Source organism: Platalea leucorodia, assembly GCF_965183815.1.
Source record: "Platalea leucorodia genome assembly, chromosome: 1".
In the NCBI taxonomy this organism is placed as follows: Eukaryota; Metazoa; Chordata; class Aves; order Pelecaniformes; family Threskiornithidae; genus Platalea; species Platalea leucorodia.
Window position 1 is genome coordinate 152,133,633 of NC_138823.1, and position 14,813 is coordinate 152,148,445.

The window sequence follows — 14,813 nt, forward strand, 5'->3', positions numbered from 1 at the left end:
GTGAGGTCTGGGTGACACTGACTTTCTTCAAAGGAAAAGACAGAGAAACAAACTGATTTTATGAAACCTATGAAAGCTGCCTTTGCAAATCATGACTAAAGAAATGGAAGTATCAGTTTGGCAGGAAGCTAAATTTACTCCAAAACTCCAAGATAACAGTGACTTGTCTTTCTTTTAGAATTGCTTGCACGCGTGTGTCGGTGTGTGCACCACTTCAGATGTCCATGAGACGGCATTTGTCGCTGTGTGTTCCCTTTGGAAAGTGTCCTGTCTCGCTGGGGTAGTGCACAGAGTGGAAGGGATGCCACGATCCATGTTTCGGTTGAGGACAAGGGTAGATAGCCCAGTACCACATGCAAAACCAGACAGTGCATAAATTATTGATGTGCCCCATCTGCAGAAATCTACAAAGCAGCATCCTTGAAACATTCTATGTATTTTAACATTTTAATTAAATACGTGCTTTATGCATTCATGCCATAAGTACTTTATGGTCACTGACCCTGCAGTCTTCTGGACTTAAAATCTTCAAGAGGTACAAAAGGAAATACACCACACACGGGAGAAGAGGTGTCTTCTTCAGATGCCAGGACTCAATATCCTTCTGTTTTATTTTTAATTTTATGGACAGAGTAGTTCAGGAATTCACAGACCAAGTCATTAGTGCTTCAAAAGGTTTAAATGCGAGCCACTTTAGCATTAGAAAAAGACATAAGTACATACGCAGCATTTTCTCTTTTCAAGGTGCCACAAATGTTAACTAACAAATAAATCTTACTTGCCTTAGCTAGAAAAGTCCCTCTGTCAGTCTTGGACTTTCCCCCAAAAGCCAACAGCAAAGGCCTTTATTGTAGCTGCTGGAGGAGCACTGGGCACAGATCATGTCTTGACTAACGGGATGTGATGCAATAAAAAGCTTTAGAGATAATGAAACCATCTCTTAAAAGTAGTGCACTGAGAGGAGGCTGGACTCCGTTACAGGAAATTATGCATGCCCATGCTCCCAGCAGGCAGGAGCTTGTGGGCAGCTCTCTCTTCACCCCACCGCAAACCCACCAGCTGACAGCAGTTTCCCTGCTGCTCACTGAAAAACTGTGTGTCGAACGGGCCAAAGGAGATTTCACCGCTTTGGCACTCGCCCCTCAAAGGGCAGGCTAGCATGGGTCTTATTTCATTATCCCCCATCTGTTTACACAGGAATATAAAGACATGAAGTGTTTCACAGCCAAGTGCCATAGGTGGTCCTTCCTCAGGGAATGTACAGCCTGGAGAGTTCATGGATGGAATTGCCATGAGGGTGTTCTCAGCAGAAAAGGAAAGATGTGTTTTAACCAAACACGTTCAATATATTTTAGCTTGTTTGGGCGATGTTCAAATTTTACAGCTCCAAGGTTCCTGGGTTTCTAAACTATATTTCATCCAGGAATTTGGAGGTAGCCCATGGGGAAAGAAAAACAGAGGAATCATGTCTTGAAAAGGAAAGAGAGCTGCAAATCTCTTTATTTATCAAAGATGTTCTTGGTGGCAATGTAATGAAAGTACTAGAAGGAATGGGGAGCACAAGGAGGTGGGTATCACATACGAGCAAGAGAGGTCTGCCAAGGAGGCTGGAAGGTGCAGTCCGTGGCTATACAGAACTCAAAAGCAAGGCTGGGAGCTGCAGAGAAGCAGACTTAGGAAGGTGCATGACAAAATCAGAAGAGAGGAAAATTATTTCAGTGGGACCAGTTTGGGTAAGGCAGGATTGGCAGACTCAAGGTGAGGCAGAGAAGAGGATGAAGAAACAGGTTGCACCAAACTGGATCACAAGGTAACATGCCATAAGAAATTATTCTGGTTGTGCATTTCTTTATGTCTCCTTCACAATTCTATGCCAATGTGTCATACAGGTAAATCTTAACCTTGTTGGGGCTGAGAGCTTATTTTCCTAATTACCTCTGTTGGCTCTGCATCACTATAATTGAAGGGTTCTGCTCTTTTCACAGCATGAGCTCAACACCAAGTACAAATTGTTAAAGAGGAACCAATGCGCAAGCACGTGCCAGGAGGACCTGACGGCTCATGGTGCAGCTCAGCCACTGGCACAAAACCAGCACTCAGCTGAGCAGTGAGCATGCAAGCCATTTCTCTGATTACGTGATTTCTTGATATAAATATGTCTAGAAGAAAAACACTAATGTGACTTTGACAGGATCTCCCCTGATCTTTCCCCTGATCTCAAAGCACACTCCAGAGGTGGTGGTATCTAGTCACAGTTAGAACCAGACACTGAGAAATTCAGCAATGTCTGTGCACCCAGATCTGGATCACTGCAAACTTTTCAGGAATGTTAGTTGGGAAGAGGAGGGAATCAAAACACTCTTGCCCATAGCATCTGCCAACAAACGTGCTTCTTGTTTTTACAACCTCTCGTTTGAGAAACCACATTAACACCTGAATGCTGTCTCATTGCATTGTGCAAAGCATTTCTAAGATTTAATTTCATGCATTATTTAGATTCATGTCACTAACCTGCAATCATGCTGGTCAATAAGTTCTTTGATTTTGATATTAACTTTCCAGTATCCCACTAATTGACTCGAGAGAGAATTACAGTTAGTGCTCACTGCAGTGGAGCACTGAAGAACTGCAACTAGTGCAATCTTTTCAAATCAAGATCACTTGGAAAAATAAAACATTTTTAAGGAGCTGAGATAAAGCACAGGATTAAAAGAACAGACTAATGAAATCATTATAGACAGCATCTCCATTTTCATTCTGACCGGTACTTTGCGACCAAACACAACACCTTGCATGTGCTATATGACAAACATTAATTTTAAAGAAAAGTTCCACTGGGCAGTAGGTACTACGCTGAATTAAAAGGTACCTCTCTGTTTCCTATAAAATTTAAAATGAATAACCTAGGGAAAATAATTGCCTGACTGCTGAGAAATGATACATAAAGCACAGCCATAAACGCGTGGTATACTCTGTGTACGTATTTAAATGTTCCCTAGTTACTCCTGATTACAGCTTGCCACATCAACGAAACATCTGGTCTGGTATTTTTCTTACATTGAAACCTCTTGGCCAAGCAGGAATTTTTATCTCAAAAGCAGCTGAAACCTTTGTTTACCATCTCATAGGACATGCTGTTAGACTCTTGTGCTGAGGACCTTTTTTAATGACGTACTTGATGGGACTGAACAGTGTATGTTCACCAGCTTTCACCCTCACTATTAATAACAGCACAGTTCCTATCTGAAATGTCTTCTATAATTGTGTAATTACACACTTCATTTATCCAATTGTTAAGCCAAGAGTCTGATTAAATATTAACAACTGCTTGGTTCTCCTAGTGTCATTAGTTGGAAAGCAACCCTGTAATCTCAGGTAACACATGACGGTAATTATCCTTCACAGTCACACTTAGCTGAAAATCCAGCACAACCAGAGCGGATAAGGTTGCCCAGCAAAAAAGACATTACCTCTCCGTTCCTCCTTACCTGAACGCTGCCCTAGCCACGTACTGCGTGGATGGACTTTCCACTATAGAAAAGCAAACAAGAGCACTGCAGAGGAGGGCTTTGGCTGCTTTTGCTCCTCTGATCCCGTGCTGCATGACGAGAAATTGCATGTAACGTGACTTTTTACTTCAAGTCAAAGAAGGGCCAGTTTGGTTTTGCCCAAACATCCCTTCCCATAGAAATCAAGGGGGAGAGCAGAACAGCTCGGCTTGCGGCTGGCAACGTGAGAGCTGGGAATGATGCTCTTGTGCCTGGCCTCGCATCAGAGGAGAGCATGCTCTGTGAACTTTGCAAATTATTAGGCAACCTTAGCTGAAATACATAAACCAGGAGCAAGCTGTACTTCTGTTGCGCTCTGCATGGGAGTATCACCAGGGTCCTTAAAATGTTGCAGAAGAGAGCATCAAAATGCTATAAACAACCCAAAGCAATGGCAAACAGATGTTTTGTTCAGCCCTCCAAGGAGCGCTATGCACCGCTGCCCTCACCAAAGACCTCGGGACCCCAGGGACTGGGGGGGCAACCAGGCACCCTCTGCCTCAGGGAGCGGGACCACGTTGGTGGGGCCGTGTGAACTGGAGACCCTGAGCTGCGGCCATGGGGGGATGCATGGGGGTGGGCGTTGCGGAAACCGATCCAGCAGATCCCACTTTCCCAGCTGTTGCGGTGGCGTTAATAGAGGACCGCCTGGAGCAGCGGCGCTTTCCCCCCGTTAACATCTTATTACGATGAAAGGAGCAGTTTATACCTCCCAGAGTTATTGCTTCCAGGCTGTCTGTAAACTCAGGTGAAACCTTGCATCTGGTTCAGGTTTTCAGGCTTTCCGTTGCAGTGGAGAGGACGGGACCGTAATTCATGTGTGAGGAGAGAGGGGCTGGAGGTGGGCTGGGACAGGGGCCTTGCCACCTGCCTAGCTGGGGCCACCAAGCCACCGCCTGACGTCTGCTGTGCACAGCTCCTCGTCTCCCCTCTCCTGCGGTGCGACACGGCGCGGCACGGCCAGTGCTGGCACACCGAGGTGTTGGGCACAGCCATGCATGGGGCTGTGGGAAGGGAAGGGGTCAGGGTTTGCTCTGAGACCTCTCAGAGCATCAGGGTGGGCTGCTCCAGAGCAGGGGACGCAGAGGGGCTTTGCAGCTGCTGGCACGAGAAAGCCCACGAGAGAGCTCTCTCATCCGTAACACGCTGCGGTTCAGCTCAGGCTCCCAGTATGGCACTGGCAGGTGATGAATTTGAAATAAGATTTGTAAGATCAGAGTCAGAAATCAATAAACTCCATCAGCTAGGTTCTAGCAGCTGTCTGAAACAACAGGTTAGAGCAGCTGATGAATACTTTAAGGTGGGGGAAATGAATTAAAAATAAGACCAAAATATGGTCAGAAAGCATGCTCTTCAGCTGCTATAGGAGAGCAAAACCCAAGAGAAATAACTAGATTCAGGTATATCCCTTAAAACACAGCTAGAGTAACCTCTTCGAGGATGGATAATATGGTGGGCAGGTTATTAATACAAATTATCAAATAGCTCCTCGTTGAAGTTTTAGCTGCCCAGTTTTGTGATTCATAAAACTGAATTACCAATTCCTGTATTCTTTCTGAAATCCACTTTAAACAACCCTTATCCACCCCTCTGCAATAATGTTTCCATGATACTTGAACCAGTTGTGTGAATAAAGGCTTCAGTGAAATACTCTGGATACTCACAACTCTCAGCCCCAGCAGGGATTTTTTTGGAAGCTGAGTAAATGCTTGAGCTCGCCTCACCAGCGTGCAGCTTGCAGGTGGGACACGCAATAGGACATGCTCTGGCCTGGGAAACACTGGGGAACCCCCATGCGGTCTCTAGCATATCAGCATGTGGCAGAGGTCTCCCTCTCCATCATTTTCCTTTGCAGCTAAAGCCATAAGAAATGGGATTTAAGCCAAAAGATGTTACATACGGACAAGAAAGGCAGCAGAACACCAACATGCCTGGGAGGCAGGGGTGGCCACTGAGGCAAGGCTGGGGAAATCGGGGTAACCTCCGTCCTCCAGGACCGGAGTGCGAGTTTCCCAATTCTCCAGAGCGGGCTGGGACACAGCACTGGGACCTACTGCTGCCGAGCCAGGCGGAGTGGGGAAGCCACGGGCTTCGGTCTCACTGGGGGTGTTGCCTCAAAGCCTGTGAGGGGGACACCCAGCAGTCGATGAGAAGAATTAATTTGTCCTGAATTTGTAACACCAGCCAGGTACCTGCATGGCTGCATTTCCTCCCACGTGGCTCAGGTCACCCACGGAAGGAAACCCTGCAGTCACCTGGGGACAGCAAGCGTGGAGCTGCAAACTCGTGTGCTTCCTTCCCACCAGCGTCACAGAGTGAGTCGGGGTGGGTGGGCAAATGAAGCCTTTGTGGTCAATGGATGAAAAGCATATGAAATATTGGCAAAGATACCTGTTTCCAGCTGTGCTCAATAGCTTTAGCAGCCTCCTAATGACTAGAAAGATAATCTCAGGAAAGGAGGCACGGACATGGCCACCGTTCCTGGAGAGGTTTCTGGCTCATTACAATCTTTGTGCGTTACACTAAATAAACCACTCAAAATTATGTTGTTGCTATTTAAACGGATTATAACAACTGATCATCAGAAAACATCTAATAGGCCTCTGATGAAAAGTCAAAGAGAATATACGTAAACTAGATTTTTGCCGGGCATCACTCGCTATCTTCTGTATTGTTGCAGGAAGTTTCACTGAAAAATAAAACCACCTGGAGGAACAAATTTGTTCAGTTAAGGCTGACCTGAATAGGAGGCTTTTTTTCCTTCTGGCCTTGCACAGACATTTTACAAACAATTGTTTTCCAAAACAGTATATCGTTCTTCACCGATTACTGATACTGATGCTACATGCCGGGAGTCTGCCCATCCTCCTGGTGATGCAGAGGATCCACGAACGTGATCGCCGCTCTGCAGCAAAATTGCCCATTTCCCCAGAAAGACGTAACTAGCCGTTCAGAAAGCCAAAGCAGCACCAGTTCCAGCAACAAGGTGATTCCAGCAAACGGAGATGTATGATCTCAGGGAACCACCTGCAAAAGCCCACACAAAAGTGCTCCCCAGAAACCTTCCGGCCTCGTAAACCTCTCACGGGCCCCCGAAGGCCATAAATTCTGCAGAGCCTCTCACAACTGTTTCAAAACACTTAATGTTTTCCTTCTGCTCTGTGGTTTCCCTGCCCACGGTGGGGATCTCTGCACCCACCTGATACTGGGCTTGGCCAAGTATTGCTCCATATGCCAAAATCCACTATGGGATTGAGCTAAATTGTCTTAGCTGATGTCCATCTAGGTAAGACATCAATGCCACTTCCTTATGATTTGATATATTTTAAATTAAAAGGGGGAAAAAAAAGCAACTGAGGTCAGTATTTGAGTCAGATTTCCAATTTGTAACATCAAGCTTTAAGAAACATGTTGATGACATCAGCTGAACTGAAGAACTCGAGTGTGGGAGAAGCATGACATTTCTCTCCATAAACATAAAAATGCTATTTAAAAACCAGCATCCCGAACAAGGAGAAAAAACTTACAAGGAAGACACCTTATCCTGTCACTTCAGAGAGGGTACCAGGAGTAAGCACTGAGCGAGTTACTGAAAACAAAACTGATTGCCACAGCAAAGTTAACTCTTACAGGTAAGAAGGTGTAGGGACGTGGACAAACCCAGTTACACCCTGCAGAGGAAATTAAATGGGAATGTGAATGTAAAACTGGAAGTGCCCATACCCCACCTGAAAAGATTTTGTTGCACAGAAACTGGTAATGACCAGCCTATCTCCACTGCAAAACACCTGTCAAACGAAGAGCATCAATATGTGAGCCAAAAATACATCCCAAAGGGGGAAAAACCAAGCAATGTCAACAATTGCAGCCATTTAAGTCCATCCTCAATATTGAACTATGATTTGCAAACATTTATGATGTCAAAAGGTAATGAAAGACTTGAAGGTCTGTATATACGCCCCAAAGTTGTCTACCCTCAACCTAGTCTCATGCCATTCTTCGGTAAGACGAGCGACCTTTCGCACAGTGGGGTGCGTTGGGTGTAAGCTACCTGCGCCTCAGTTAAGAGGTGCCGTACAGAAACTGGTTATTTAACAAAGTGCTTTTGCTGTGGGCAGAAGCTGGCCAAGAGGAAGATGACCACGGGCTGTGCTGAGATGGGAGCCATCAGGTAAAGATGGGTACCACCATTTTTGAAGGCTCAGCATTTCAAGTTATTTTATTTAATATTTTTTATTAACCAGGTAGGAGAATCCTAATGAAATCCGTGGATCTGGCAGAGTTAGCTGGTATTGTAAGGGTGATGGGAATACTGGAATACTATGTATGAGACTTAGATGACTTTGTGGGTTGGAATATTAGAAATGGATTAAACTTGATTGCGCCACTCCACATCATGCATCTGGAGACACCTAAGTGGAACCGTAGCTTTAGCATGGGGACTTGTTATTTGGCTTTGACAGAGAAAGAGGACTATTAGCTCACAAGACAATTATGAGCTACCAGAGCAATGAGGCAGTAAGAAAGGAGATCAAACTTTATGACCTAAGAATTTTATTCTTATTGCTCTGAGCCTCACCCATGATTTCCCAGGCTTTCTTCTACCAGGTGCTGAAACAGCCCCATTTTTCCCCGCTGCCCGCGGCCCCCGTGGGAGGTGCCATAACCCTCCCGCCCGGCAGCGGCAGAGCTCCTGGGGCTGTTCGCAGGGGGAGCCAGTCTCTTCTCGAGCTCCAGCTCAGGACACTCGCACCTAACGCGGAGAACAAGAGACAGCAAAATAAAACCACATGAACACTTGTACTGCCTCCGAAGGTCGGCTGAGTCTGTAAGCCATCCTCGCAGCACGGCAGTGAAAGCGATGGGCTGCTCTTCCCAACCTGCCACCATCTCCAAAATTCTTCCCCCCTCTTTGCCACCAGTGCCTGGGGCTCAGGGGCGGAGGAGAGCTCCTTGTGCTCCCTGATCCCGCTCATTAACCAAAGCGCTTTGAGTGTTGAAGTATCAAAATGCAGCGAACTGAACTTTACATCGATTATTTTAACATGAAGCCTGTATCAGATTTCACTAGTAAAGCATTTCATGTGGGATAAAAAGTATTCTGTTCCCAGCAACAAGTCACGTTTTTCTTATTTGGACGGTGATGGAGCCTGCAAACAGCCCCGGTGGTGGTAACACCGTGCCTGGGAAGGCTGCGGCTCAGCAGCGATGAGAAATGCTGAACAGCAGTGGCCTCGGTGTGTTTGTACCCCTCCCCTTCCCTGGACACAGGTCTCCCCAAAGGAAAAGGGATTCCACTACACGTCCATGGGTGCACTTCAGTCGACTTTGATGCTCAGCTTTACCACCTGGTGAAAAACCACCAAGGTTTTTGTTTGCTCATTGCTAATATTTTTTTAAAGTTTCTTATACATTGAATGACTAAAAGGGATTTTGCTGGCAAGGACTGCTGCGTGCAGACAGGAGGGGGATACAGCTAGGAGGACAACAAAAAATACTGGTTGCAACAGCACACCTGAAAACCAAGCTGTTACTACATTTTCAAGGCTATTTCTCCAACTATATTTCAACTTTCTCTATTTAAAATCCCTGAAAATGCTTCCAGACCTGTTCAATTACTTTTCCCAGACCATCTATAAAATATCAATCAATAACCAATGCTAGTGGTAGGAAAACTCTGTGTGAGGAAGAAAAATCTAAAGCAAACAATGTACTTTTTAAGTCTATGAGAAAGAAATCACTCTGTGGCCATCCATAGCCAGTCATTCTTCAATCAGTAATTTCTACTTAGCATTAGGTACTGTTATTCTTTGCGGAGACCATCTTAGATTTATGAGAGGCTACAGTAAAGAAAATGACACTAAGGGTTTTTTTTTTGCTTTCTGCCTAAGCAGCCAACCCCCCGCTGCAGTCGGCACGAGCGCCGCGAGCCTGTGCCTTGCGTCCCCGTGCAGAGCCTTCGCACAGGGGATGCGACCATGTGTGAAAGAGCAAACAGGAGGGGAGGAAAAGGTCCCCAGTGCATTTAACATGGAATGAAGACCCAAATACTCTTTCCTTTTAATCCCTTGCAGTGACTTTGGCAGATATTAAAAAAAATATGTAACTTTTCAGTTATCTTTATTTGCCTGTGTTCTTACCAAATATCCAGCTCTGGAAATACTTTTGAATTTCTTCAACTCCTCTCCAGCTTTTATTGCCCTGGTTCAGTACCTTCTGCAAACTGCAATTTGGTGGGTGAGTTCAGACCATTTTAGTCTAACTTGTAATTACATGCAGCAATTAACCTCTTTCTCTGTAACTACGCAAGTGAAACTACTCCTTGGTACTCCTCTGTCTCAGTTTAGGCTCCTTGACAGAACTTCAGTCTTCATCCATAATTACTAATGCTCACAGGATAATAACCTACCAGTGAGGACATTCACTGAAGTCCAAGTAAGGTTCTTGTACTGGGATTTCTTGACCTATTGTTCGGATAGCTGTAGTCAGCACAAGGAACAGGATTTTTCTTGTTACACACACAATTTTCTCATGAATTAATTAGAAGAGATAAGATACACTGCTCTGTAATTCAAAGTAATTCTCCCTTTTCATCATATGCTTGCGTACACTCGCCCAGTGGCATGGCTGTTGGCTAATGGGCAACCACCACATGCCAGGCCGGGTGTCACAGATGTCACCTCACAGGCATCAGACCTGCAGAGGCTTGCAATGAGAACGCTATTAACTGCCACAGAAATACCCAAAATGCCTAAAAATTAAGTCTTTGAAGGATCCACTCTCATCGCCTGCCGGGTGCCTGCTGCAGCGCGTCCCTCCGTGGGCAGCTCCTGCTGGAGGATCCTCTGGCTGGAGGCAGCACCACGGCCTCTGCCACGCTGCGACCCAGCGCCAGCTGAACAGCAGAGCAAATCGAGTCCCGTGCAGCCACAGCACTCGGTTATCAGGGGAACGCAGAGGCTGGGAGAGTGGACTGCAAGGCACAGGACTCGACGCGCCTGGCTCTGCGCTCAGCTTACCTGGGAGCAGGCAAGCCGAGATGCGTGGCGACCTTGGCCCCTCCTGAATGAATCTCGCTCCTGAGACGCATTAGCCTTTTGCGGTCTATGAAAATGTTTCCAATATATAATATCAATATTCCACCAGTTGAAATATGGAGCAGCTCAAAGTTCTCCCACCCAATTACACTTCTGGCCATTAGTACAGCAAGCTATGAAAACCAAGTTAAAAAAGGAAGGTGGCTGCATTTACCATGATGCTTTATTTCTCAGAAGGTTGGCATTTAGAAATAAACTAATCACTTCTTCAATTTGACAGCGAGAAAAGCACTATTTGCTGTGTTGTCTGAAAGCCTTGAGAAGGATTTGGATACATTTAAAGGTTTATTAGAATAGTGAAGGGGCTTGCCTGTACAGAGCAAGGATGCTGGATGGCTGTGCTGAATTCATACTCATGTGTATTAAATCCAACACTGATATAATGAGGGGCAGGAAACTTGAGAGGTGAAAAGGTGAATGGCAAGAGACTTAAGGCTTCATTATAATGGCTTTTTTTATTATTTCTTTTTTTTTTAACTGGAGACTTCTTTCACTGTAAACTGAAGATTCAATCACTTTGCAGACTTAGCAGTGATTAAAGTTCTAGCATCTATTCTCCACAGCAAAGCACTACTGTGGCATTATGGCAAAGAAAAGGGCACACAAATGCTGTGCAGAGAACCGAGCAATGGTTCCAAGGGACAAACTTCGTACCTGCACCTCTCCCCTACCGCGGGGAGGACTTCTCTTCTCAGTCCTCCAAGGCTAAAAGATCTATCGTTTTCTTCTGGTTCGAAAGGAGTTCTTAATTATATTGCAGTTTCATCAGAGCAGTTCAACAAGTCTACTCTGTCATGAATTTTATCCGAAAGAAGTTATTTACACTCAGATAGCCTGCACATGTTGGGGATTTTTTGGTTGATTTTTTCTCTAGGCTTCATTATGCTGTGTTTACAGTTTGCTTTTTTTTCCTTTTTTTTTTTTTTCCCAGCCTGGTCTTATTCAAAACCACTGCCTCATTTTAGGTATTTCAAAAAGACTGTGACTGAGAACAAACCCCTAAATTTTCTTTTAAGTGCGAATGAACCCTAACAACTTCATGAGCTACAAAGCTTTAAACCTGAGAACGCTCCCCCGTGCCTCACAGCAGCCGCATCTCCTACGACAAAACCTTATTCAATGCTGAGTAAACAATAACGCACTTCCCCCCTCTTAAATCTAATGTGTGGATTTATCATCTTACTTTCCTTGGACACAACTGCAAAAGGGGAATTATTTTTCACAGCTGACAGTGGGAATGCGGAGCCCCGGAGGCAGAGAGCCCCGGAGACCTGACAGTCTGCTTGAACTGTGCCTGAAAAATGCGATTCATCTGAATGCTGTGGAGAGAAGGGGGGAAAAAAAAGGACAAGCCTAATTGGTTCTGACTATAAAAGTCAGATCTCAGTTTTCTCTAGAGATGTGCATTGCAGGAACCACTATTACTGAACCTGGACTTCTTTTAAAAGGGCTAATTTAATCAAGCACTACGATAATTTAAGAATATGACACCATTAGGAGATTTACATATAATATTTGACAGCAAAAACTATCAAATGTTTGTTGTTTAATGACAACGAATGAATCATTTGGGAGAAAGATGATACGTATTAGCGGTAGCCAAAGGGAGGGGTCTCGCATACAATAAAGCTTCAGAACAATTTGTTGAGCACTAATTCAAACCCAGATCCTATCTATTATGCACAAAATGAAAACATGAGACAAAAGCTCAAAGAATAAAGGATGCCTACCATGAAGATACAGGAACGATTTATTATCGGGTGACGGACAAAATGAGTTTGGTGTCAAAATACCCCCTTGTGCCGCACGTGACGCTGAATGGTTCTACCTGCGAGCTCCTGGCTGCAGCGAGGAGCTTTTGTGGAGCAGCGTCCGCAGGCCGGCCGGCCGGGGCGCAGCCGCCAGGCTCCCATCGCACCCGAGGCGAGCAGGTACGGAAACCGCATCAGATTTACCCCACGTTCCTCTGCCCGCATGCGGAGCTTTCGGACGGATCCTCTAAGGGCTTCAGGCGTCTCATTTTTTTTTAATCTCTCACCTTACATAAGCACTTCATCTGTCAGAAAGAAAGGCGAAAAAAATCCATTCTGTGTTGAAAGAGACTGCCACCTGCATTGCTTCCTAATGTAAGCAAATCCCAGTGGAAGGGTTTAGCACCACACTTTTCTGCTGGACCAATAAATCACTCTCAGAAATACAGTTTAAACCCTACACGTGGTGCTAACCAGCAAGAGTAGCACGTTTTTTAAAAGAAATTCCGACAATTCAACAATTAATCCAATTTCCTGGAAGAACTCAGGTGGCCACTGTGTATTTCGGGATTCAGAGCAGCCATAGCTATATTAGCAAAATAACGACACTGTTACTGCATTTTAATAAAAGAAAAATAACTGGAATACACTGTGCACAGTGTGACACTAACAAACAAATTAAGAATGTTCCACAGACTTAATCCTTTTATAATTTTCTCTGTGATCGTGGGTGCATGTGTGCGTAAAGACACTGGAAACGCTGCTCTTCAAAGACATGAGACTATTAACCTGTGCAGACATTGCGGTTGTCTCCTGGAGTGCCGGTATCCCATCGATTTATCAGCCCAGCTGTCTTACAAAGTAAAAATAAAATGGTGCTTTGAGTTTAACAGGGTGCAATCGACTTAGGAAGCATGGCTGGGCTCTGCTGTGCTGTACTCGGGAGAGGCTAAAAAGTGCATTAGGAGAGCAGCACGTAAAACAGCATGAAAAAACCAAATTCTTCCCTGGAAAACTTTCTCTCCAATTATACAAAGGGGAATAAAAATACGTGAGCTTTCAAACAATCTGTACCACTTCTCTATTTTATAGTTCGCTGCAATCGCTTTTAATTAACTTGCGTAATTTAAATGGCCTGAATTCTAGAGCCAGTTCCCTTTAAAAAAGGTCTTCTCGCAAACTTTGATCAGCTCCAGAGAAAAGACGGCAGGTGACTTTAAATGGCACGAAGGTGGATTTATTGGCAAGAGCGTCAGGTTTGCACTTGGCAAGGAATTGGCAGATAGCAGAAAATGGCTGGACGGGATTCAAACTCCAAGGACTCAGAGCTGAAGAAGGATTTATTTGAATAGCAAAGTATAGCAGTGTATTTACTTCAGTTAAAATTAATAAAAGCTTTTAACTAAAAACATGAAGAAATTAAACTTCCAGTGGAAAGCAACTTCATTGCTTCAAAGGTATGGTCCCCGGGATATTTATTGCTTTCCTCCCTCACCATGTCATTTATTGCTTCTAGCAAGAGGAAGGTATATTGATCTCCTTGATTGGGTGTATGTTCAAAAGTCAGATTAAATCTGAAGCTGCACAAAATTATTTAGCATACAGGAAATAAAATGCTTTATTTTTGTCCTAAATCAACTGTAGAAAAAAGCAGTATATTCATTGCATATGAAAGACACAGAGACTGAAGTCCCAGAAAAAGCAGAGTAGTCAAAGGAGCGTAAGCTGCTTCGTGCAGGTAGGCAAGAGCTGTGGCCATGCTCTACAACAACCAAAATGACAGGGTTTTGTGCCAAAAGAAGTTCTCACTACTGAAGGATCACCAGCTGGAACTGTAACTTTATTTGGTTTTGGGGGGTTTTTTTGTCCCAAGTTTTGTGCTTTCTTTACAAATGTCACAAAATTGCCTACGACAGTGCTTCAGGTATCAGCTACCGTACTGAAGCCTTGTTTACGCTCGCGACTCCACCACTGGAGATGGACCAGTGGGAACAGCAACAGAAATGGTTTCCAAAACACCAAGCATTGCTCTGCTCCCGGGCTGGTGCTAAGCCCTGCTTTGGGTGGGAGGCTGGCCCGGCTGACCCCCGGGGTCCCCTGCCACCACCATTTTCGTGAAACATTCTGCGAAACAGCGTTCACAACTCCTCAATCGCAGGCTTTTGGCTAGTAGCAAAGATGCCAGACACAATGCTGACTTTGCTGAATCAGGTATTTATAAATTGCATTCAACCAGAGCAGCTCACAGAGGATGCTGAAAAGGCAGGATGGCTAGGAAAACAGAAAAAGAAAAAGCAAAAAAGCAAAAAGAGAAGGGAAGAGAAGGGAAGAGAAGGGAAGAGAAGGGAAGAAGAAACATCTCAGTCACAGTGTCTGAATTGCTGCTTTACACCATCAGATCTGCATGAGACACTGCT